Source organism: Octopus bimaculoides, chromosome 3 (assembly GCF_001194135.2).
Source record: "Octopus bimaculoides isolate UCB-OBI-ISO-001 chromosome 3, ASM119413v2, whole genome shotgun sequence".
Classification (NCBI taxonomy): Eukaryota; Metazoa; Mollusca; class Cephalopoda; order Octopoda; family Octopodidae; genus Octopus; species Octopus bimaculoides.
The window spans coordinates 94,459,654-94,467,941 of NC_068983.1; the positions used below are offsets into that span (position 1 = coordinate 94,459,654).

Below are 8,288 nucleotides of genomic sequence, written 5' to 3' on the forward strand. Positions count from 1 at the left end.
CAACAGGTTGTCCCGCAGAAATCTCCAATTGTCTTCCACGTTGTATGATGCTATATCCCCTTCTATTTCGTTAAATGCTTCAAGTAACTTGTCTCTAAGTCTCTGTCCGTTTGCAGGGTCTTTAAGCTTCCACACCCTTCTTCTCCAAGCCTGTCTAATTCTGGGCACCCATTTTGCCTTGATCCCAAAGTCGCTAACTACTAATCTATGTTGTGGGGTACATTCTTCGCCAGGGTAGGTTTTGGCATTTATAAGCCGCCCTCTTTCCCTATTTCTGGCGAGGATGTAATATATATATATATATATATGCACACACACATGCAATTTATTTTAAGTGTTACGCAAGGGTAAAAAGGTTGAGAAACACTGGTTTAGGGGGACAATTCTTATATATGTATTGGGTTGTCCAGGGGCATATAACACTGTTAAGGCGGCCAACGTATAAGTGATCTTCGTACATAACATTAACTATATGATTCGAAGCAAACTCATGATTATTTAGATTTTGAAGAAAATGCGTAGGATGGTTAATTTCCACATTTATATATTGATTTAAATATCTGGCGTAGAATTATAAGTCTGTTACATAGCTTCAAAATACATAAAGAATCTTGTGTGTGAATGTCGGTGAAGGCTCAGAAAATAAATTAATCGTTCTGGGCTGTCCGGAAATGCAGAGGAATCAAAGATTTGATTCAAGAATGACAAAGAAAAAATTGTATAATTTTAAAAAATGATGATGGTTGTCGCGGTGTGATACTGCTACTGCTGTTGCTGCAGCTGTTGCTGCAGCTGCCGCTGCTGATAATGATGATGATGACGATGATGAAAGTGGTGGTGATTAGTAGTGGTGATAATGATGATATTAATGACGATGAAGATTGAGAAGAAAGGGATAGTGGTGATGACGACGATGATGATAATATTGTTGGTGATGATGATGATGCTTGTGGTAGTGGTGGTGTTGTGATGATGATTGTGATCATGATGACGACGACGAAAACGACGATAATAATGATGTTGATAATAATGATACGTAATAGCACAATTATATAATTTAATTTTGATGATGTTGAAAAAGTGGAAAACGGTGAAGAAGATGGCGATGGTGAAATATCACTACAGTCTCCGATGATGATGATGATGATGATGATGATGAGCAGGAGGAGGGTGGTGATGTTGGTGGTGGTGGTGGTGATGGCCGTATTGTTGTTGGTGGTGGTGCTGCTGCTACCGATGATGATGATGATGATAATCATCATTATCATTATCATCGTCATCATCATCATCATCATAATTATCATCAATTATACAATCATAATTGTATCTATAAATTTTGATGATGTGCAAATTAGTGAGAATGATGAAGACTGTGTCAACCTGGCCTTGAATCCTTCAAAATCTCTCTATTTTATCTCTATATTGTACAGAAGTGCGTTTCTTACTTTTTATCTTTCTTTTACTTGTTTCAGTCATTAGACTGCGGCCATGCTGGGGCACAGCCTTGAAGAGTTTGGATCTAGTTAGTTTCATTCGCAAAATGAACCCCCTTTAATTTTGTTTAGATTGCTTTCAGTTTTGATGTATCGATGCAACTCTGAATTTTAATTAAGATCAACCAATTACTTTATCTCGCAATTTAAAGCATCTGATGTCATTTGGAATTAAAGTTGGGAAATTTGGGTAATTCTAGCCAATCAACAGACAGTGTGGCATTAGCAGCTTGTTACCATGACAACGACACGCTGTTTTGTGTTTCACTTCACCCGTGTCTTTGCTGCACGTAGTCCTGTGTTGATTCTTCACACTACCAGATTCTTTTCTTCCGCGTGTTTTGTTTCAATGTTTCTGTGTGTTAGTATATTACATATTTTTCTGTGCTTCTGTGTGTCAGTATTTTTCTGTGCTTTTTTTGTGTGTTCGTATTTTTACATATTTTTCATTTCATATATTTCTGGGACAAATTCTTTGCTGACCAGTGTTATTCTTATCGTAGTTTACAAATCCAAGCATGAAAACGTTACTCAACTTTGGAGTTTTGGAGATAGACACCCTCTTTTCACACACACCCTCTTTTCACACACACACACACACACACACATACACACACACATACACACACACACATGCACTTATATATTAATGATGTACACAAATGCATGACAGGTATACATAAAACTGAAATACGCATAAAGTAAACACATGCAAACAAATATGTTAATATACCAAATTTTAAAAAGTATTAAAACCATGCAATCAATGAAGAGGCAAAAGAAACAGTAAGATGATACATGATGATTTTATTAGGTATTTCTGTTTATTTAGAAACCTACAATGAACAGGTCATTTCACAGACTCTAAAACTATAAATATCACAGGGTACAACCTTAAAGTTGTCAGAGCTCCGCTAAACACAGAAAATTCCTGTCTCGCTATTGGCTAAAAATACAGTTTTTTCGATTTTTAAACCTCTAACTTTTCCCTCCAAGATTTTTCGCCACAAAATCATACCTTCATAGCAATAACACTGGAAAACTACATCATCATAGCCGATCTTTAGATTTTTTCTACTTCCATTTAAAAAATGCATATTTTGTGAATCAGTTTAACTAGATCTAAGAGTTTAACTAGATCTAAGAGTTTAACTAGATCTAAGAGTTTAACTAGATCTAACTAGTTCTATATTTAAGAGATGAGAAATTATGTATATTATTTACATTATTTACAATTGACGGATATTTGTTCTCATCCTGTTTGTTGTTAATACAACGTTTCGGTTGATATACCCTCCAGCCTTCCTCAGGTGTCTTGGGGAAATTTCGAACCTGGGTTCTCATTCCTAAAGTATTTTTCGATGTTATTATTATTATTATTATTATTATTATTATTATTATTATTATTATTATTATTATTATTATTATTATTATTATTATTATTCAGGTCACTACCTGGAATTGGACTCGGAATCTTGGGGTTAGTAGCCCGCGCTCTTAACCACTACACTACATGCACGCGGGCATATGGCGCAGTGGTTAAGTGGTTAATAATAATAATAATAATAATTATTATTATCTTGCATATCTAAGCCGGACTATAATAGAAGACTTTCCTATGGTGCTACGCAGTGGGATGAACTCAAAACCATGTGATTTGGAAGCAAACTTCTAGCCACACAGCCACGTCTGCAGTATATTGCATTGAAACAAAAACACAGTTAACGCAGCACTGATTTATTCTTTGTCTTTTCTTTCTTATTTATGAGGGAAATTTGGTTTCTGTTTATGGCATCTCCGGCTACCAATAGAGGCTCTCTTTCATTAGTTCGTTTGTATTGTTGTTGTTGTCATTGCTGTCGTCGTTGTCGTTGGTGTCGTTGTAGGTGTTGCTTCCGCTGTTGTTTGGTACAACTAACCCATTATGAAAAGCCTTTCATTGTGACCGTCCCCTCTTTTTCCTATGTGCAAAGAACCTAGAATTACACGATCAAAATTGCTCTTTTTTAAAGACACAATAGAATGTAATTTCTAGCAAATTTAGTGATCATATAGCAGGTCAGTTGAATTCAGTGGCGGTGAAAGCAGCAGCTGTCTAGCAACAGCAGTAGCAGCAACAGCAGTAGCAGTAACAGCAGTAGCAGCAACAGCAGTAGCAGCAACAGCAGTAGTAGTATTGGGTGGGTATTGCAGATAAGAATCTGTATAATTGGTAAGGAACTGAAACAGAAGTGGTTGCATTAGGGAGAATATTGTGCTAAATAATGATAATAATAATAATAATAATAATAACAACAACAACAATAATAATAATAATAATAATAATAATAATAATAATAATAATAATAATAATAATGGCCATCCCTCCTAGGGTCATCTCCTTGACACTGTTAAGTGGTGTATATAAATCTTGATAACTATTATTGCTACAGTGACAACTATTAATTGCTACTACGAACTGACACGGTAACGAAGCACACGAAATCAGTGGTTTTCAACCGGGGTCCATATGGCTCCTGAGGGTCCATATTAGATATTTTTTTTAAGGAGTGGTGTCCATTCGGGATCTACAACAATGTTTTAAGGCCCTGAAAACATTTTGCCTTAGATATATGAATTGGTATGTATTGCAAGAAAAAGATGTCTTTTTCCAACATTTTACATAGTTCAACCTACTTAAATGAAAAACAAGATAGCCATTTTCATCGACTTAACAATGATATTTTCCTAGTGTATAATGCAATGGTGCCATCTCACAGAAGTAAAGTTGTCCTCTCCTCACCATCTGGCAAGGAATCCTTGAAGATCTTGTTTCTGTCCAAGCATAGAAGAACCTCCATCCGTACAACTTTGATGGATCCAAATGTGTTTGTTGAAGGCTTGCACGAAATTCACGGAATATATCTGTCCTTTTTTTGAGCCATGAATGGAGCGGGAGAAATTCTTCGTAAATCTGGGGGTCTGGCATGATTCTCTTGATGAACAGAGCTAATCGGTAATGTTTTTTGTGCTGTCAAGAGTGACAGAGTAGTAAACAAAATCCCTCGACTTACTGAGAAGCTGGTCATGTAGATCACTAGATATGCATTCAACTTGTCGAGGTACTGTCGTTGCTGACCTGTATTTTCTTAGGTATTTGTTGAATGCTAGAACAATATCATTCTTTAGTGAAGAATAGCCTGTTATGACAATAGCCTGTTTCATGATTTCTCCATCTAAATACAGCTTCATGTGGCAAGCCAGAGGGTAGCTAATCCTGTATGGTGCCATTGCTACATCTTTGGAATCACTTGTTTGAAGAAACTCGTTTGCTTTGTGCGCGCTGACTTTAAGAACCAGTTGGTAGAAAACGTATTCTGCAGAATGAGTTTTGTAGTGACTCTCAGTACTAAATGACTTCAAACTCTTTATCACCAGAGGTCAGAGAAGGCAGTGTGCCTTGCCGTCATTTTCAATCACGAAATATTCTACCCTCCAATTGGCTTCAAATGCACAGTTCTCTTGCATAAGTGTATGAGCACTTTTCGAATGTGGTTCCGCCAAGACAGTGGAGGATAATAAATGCGTTGGTGAAAGAATGAATAATTGCTGAGTGGCTTCTCGCTTTACCAACGCCGGTAATCAAAGGTCAAAACACGAACAGATCAATAATGCTCATTTACTGTTCTGTGATTGGTCTATCTGAATAACCGTTTTTTGCCAGTGTGTGCGCGTTTGTGTATCCCGTTGTCTACGCTAAAGTCGTCGCAAGCTCGAGCCAGTGAATGAATAAAAACTGTGATTTCAGTTAAAGATGGATCCATGCTTGAAATTTTTCAAAAAAAATTTATTTTGGTACTAGTATTTATGGATATGCATGAGGACCTTCTAAATATGGGCCTGGAAACCGCGGTTGAGAACCGCTGGTGTAAAGACTCCCACGTTGGGGCGAAGCAAATATCAATTCGTAATATAGATACAAGGTCACAAATTTTTGAGAGTACATTCGATTTAATTGGACTCCGTTAACAACTGGTATTATCTTATTGATCTTAGAAGAATATAAAACAAAGTTGACTTCCTTTGGGATTTAAACTCTAAAGGCAAAGGAATGTCTCTAAATGTTGCAAAATATTTAGTGTAGCAGCTATCATCGTCTCCCTCTCTATTGCCATTGTTCATATAATTACCAGTATTGATATCGTAGAATGACACATGGCTACACATGTTATAAATAATAGAAGTGGAATTTGAAGATGTACATGCATTAAAAAAAAAATCATATGCAATATAAGTGGCGAGTCGCGAAATCAAAGTCACGGACTTTCACACATAATTTTAGGTTTCATTTTTGTGAAAGTATCGGTTTAAAGCAGAGGTCCCAACCACTGGGCCGTGAATAGTTTGGTATCGAACTGCGCAGAAAGAATAAATTTTAAAGTTTTATCTCTGTTTCATAGACTATCGCAATCTGCATGGTGTTTTTGAAAAATGAATACTTCCGTCTGTACTTCTTTTCTTGCACTTGTCTAAGTGAAAGTTTTTTCTTTCATATACCGATCAATTAAGCCTACAAACAAACTGTAAGAATAATAAAAGCGTATGATCTCCCGACGCGTGATAAAATTACTTTGTATGATGCAACCCCCCCCCAAAAAAAAAAACCTTGGGGACCGTTGTTATAAAGAACTTAGTCTAGCTTACCTTGATTCTGAAAGGATTGATATTCGAGATTAAATAATGCAAGACAGGCCTCTGTAAATATTGACATATCCTGACGAGCTTGTGATGTTGATTTTTTAAAATTAAAAGTATTAACTGCACCAGAAATGGGAATGGTTTGTATTTTTATTTTACAAAACATCGTTTATACCAGCTGCCAAACGGTTGTTGGAGCTGACATTGCAAAGAAATCCCCAAAACTCACTTAAAACTTAAACTTACGAGGCCTAATCATGAAACAGTACATTTGGAGCAAAGAAATAGAGTTGTTTTTAAGTTTTGCTTTTTAAAAATATTTTTTCCTCCGTAATAGCAAAGGAAATCGTACATCGTTACAGATGGTCTATATTATAGATGAAGCTACTTCTAAGAAATCACATATAATTTCAGTACTTACGTTTCCAGTCTGTACGTCAATATTACATTCTTACCATGGTGGTAGATTGTTGTTCTTATTTAACCCAAGGCTAACATTGATCGAGCAAATCTAAGGCTAAAAGCGTTCAAGCTGTGGGCATCCCTTCTTATATTCAGATATAGACTGTGTAAAGCAGTGGTTCTCAACCGGTTTCCATATGATGCTTGGGGTCCGTTTAAGATTTTGCTGTTAAAATTTATGTGCAATATTTTTTATTCAATTCGTAATATGTAATTATAAAAATATAACAGAATTTTTTTTTAAACATTGAATGGCTATGAGGGTCCAGTCGAGTAAAAGAGGAATCAAAGTGGTCCATAGGTAAAAAAAATGGTTGAAAAACATTGGTCTAGGATGGTATTATCCAATGTGTCTTTACTTTAAGACAGTTATATGGAACTAGTGAGAGGTTTAACAGCTAATGCTGGTTCGGTGGTGCGACCTCCTAAAAGCTCTCTCGGGGGTTCGAAGGGCTATAGACTGGCAGAACTGGGAGAGCGTTGGACAAAATGTTTCACAGTATTTAAATCCTAAGTTCAAATACTGCCGGTATTTACTTTGCCTTTAAACCTTCCAGGACCCATAAAATGAGTACTGGGTGCATATAATCGCATATATATATATATATATATATATATATATATATATATATATATATATATATACTCTTTACTCTTTTACTTGTTTTAGTCATTTGACTGCGGCCATGCTGGAGCACCGCCTTTAGTCGAGCAAATCGACCCCCAGGACTTATTCTTTGTAAGCCTAGTACTTATTCTATCGGTCTCTTTCTCCGAACCGCTAAGTTACGAGGACGTAAACACACCAGCATCGGTTGTCAAGCAATGCTAGCGGGACAAACACAGACACACAAACACACACACACACACACATATATACACATATATACGACGGGCTTCCTTCAGTTTCCGTCTACCAAATCCACTCACAAGGCTTTGGTCAGCCCGAGGCTATAGAAGAAGACACTTGCCCAAGGTGCCACGCAGTGGGACTGAATCCGGAACCATGTGGTTGGTGAGCAAGCTACTTACCACACAGCCGCTCCTTCGCCTATATAAAACTTACTTAGAAAGGGATGCATGGCGATGTATATACATATGCATATATATGGGTACAGGACGTCACAGGACGTAAGCAACATGAAATACGCAAACATGGAATACGAACTTTTTTTGCGAACAATAAAAAAAACAAATGGAAAACAAGACAAGCAACATAAAAAAAACGACCCTTCATCAGTTGTCGGCTGTTTTTCTACTCTGCATTTCGAGCAATTCACGACAAGATACGTCTTCGACAAAACAGTTATGTTGCTATGTCTCGGTTTCCATTTATTTATTTCGTTGTTCGCAAAACAAGTTCGTATTCGATGTTTTCGTATTTCGTATTTCATGTTGTCTACGTCCTGTGCCGTCCTGTGCCCATATATGCATATGTATATACATGTATATGTAAGTATACACATATATGTACGTATAGCAGTTCGGCAAAAGAAACCGATAGAATAAGTATTAGGCTTACAAAGAATAAGTCCTGGGCTCGATTTGTTCAACTAAAGATGGTGCTCCGCAACCATGGCCGCAGTAAAATGATTGAAACAAATAAAAGAATAAAAGAATATATATATATACATATATATATCTTTATATATATAT

The 8,288-nt window shown here is 36.5% G+C and overlaps 1 long non-coding RNA gene across 3 annotated transcripts in view; it reads left to right on the plus strand.

The window, feature by feature from the left end:
• LOC106877519 (uncharacterized) overlaps nt 1–8,288 on the plus strand; it is a 59,143-nt gene that overhangs the window by 19,694 nt on the left and 31,161 nt on the right. For 2 of the 3 annotated variants that reach the window (XR_008263700.1, XR_001410387.2), the window contains one exon: nt 2,941–3,229. The exons of the other annotated variant lie outside the window; for it this stretch is intronic. This is a non-coding gene — a long non-coding RNA (uncharacterized LOC106877519). Of the gene's footprint in view, nt 1–2,940; nt 3,230–8,288 lie in introns of those variants that run through there. 3 annotated transcript variants of the gene reach the window in all.